Raw genomic sequence first — 1,273 nt, 5'->3', positions numbered from 1 at the left:
TTCAGTCTCAACCCTCATGAGTGTAGTTTTGTCTGCTGATAGATGCTTCCAAGGCTACCACCCTAGTTCAGACCCTGGTCACCTCTCTCCTGGACAACGCCTTTCCACGTCTGTCCAAGGAATGGTGACACCACCACCCTCCTACACGCTGGGCTCCACGAAGTTCCCCTGGAAGACAAACCATGTATAGAATGAAGAGTAATGGAGGTATGTTACCTTGGGAAGGATTTAGATTAGACATGGGAAGACCTTCCCAGGAGTATCATGGGGCGGTGTCAAAGGCTCTGCATCTGGGACCAGCACGCCCAGTGCCAGTTTTGCTGCTTGCTACCTGTGTAAACCTAGACTCCTGGCTCTCTGGGCTTCAGTTTCTTCCTCTGTGAAATAAGTTAGACTAGCTGATCTCTAAAGGCCCTTCCAGCTGTAAATGCTTTGATTCCATGAAATGAGCTCTGGGAGTGGGGAAAACAGTGGAAGCTCCTCACAGATCTTCCTTATGCCCACCCCACCTGTCCTGAGCCCCCTCCCTCCATCAGGGTCAGCTCAAGCATGACCTGCCACCATGGGCCATTCCAGATTCTCACAGCTACCAGTGTTTCCCTCAACAAGTATCTCTGTGGATTTGGGTGTTGACTGATCTGTGTCTATACTGCATTCCTCCCAAAAGAGAGCAAGCATGTTGAGGGCAGGGATTATTTTGTTCTAGTGTGTATCTCCAGCCCCTAGAACAATACCTAGCACCTAGTTGGCACTTAGGTTCTTTAAGAAAAGAGAAGGGTCTGGGCAAGGCCACAACTAGGAATCCCTATTCCCAGGCTTATGGGCACAAAATGAGCCTGGGATGAATGAGTAACATGAAATAAGACCTTGAATCAACTTCAAGACAAACTCAGTTGATCAAGAGGGAAAGACGCCTGGGTACATAGCCTTGTGGGAAGAGAGATCATGGGAGTTCCAGAGGCCGTGTTGGAGGGCAGAGGGGAAGGCCAGAGCCAGGAAGGAGCTCCCCTAAGATGAGTCTGCCAGGGAAGTAAGCCCTGTTCCAGAGTTTCTTACTTTAATTAAGCATTTTTGCTAACTAGGTGCTTGGCTCATTTGTCTCTTGGGTGCTGAGGGATCTCATAGTTGTCAGTGCCCCCTAAACTATGGTGTCGTGGGACAAATTGCTGGTCACTTCACCCTGGTTCACCCTGGGGCAGTGCTGCCCCCAGGCAGGCAAAGGCATGTTGCTTTCACCCCACTCCCATGAGGCTCTGCAAAGAAAAGGCAAAGT

The sequence above is a fragment of the Trichosurus vulpecula genome, chromosome 3 (genome assembly GCF_011100635.1).
Source record: "Trichosurus vulpecula isolate mTriVul1 chromosome 3, mTriVul1.pri, whole genome shotgun sequence".
NCBI lineage: Eukaryota > Metazoa > Chordata > Mammalia > Diprotodontia > Phalangeridae > Trichosurus > Trichosurus vulpecula.
Note: the sequence above shows the minus strand (reverse complement) of the source record.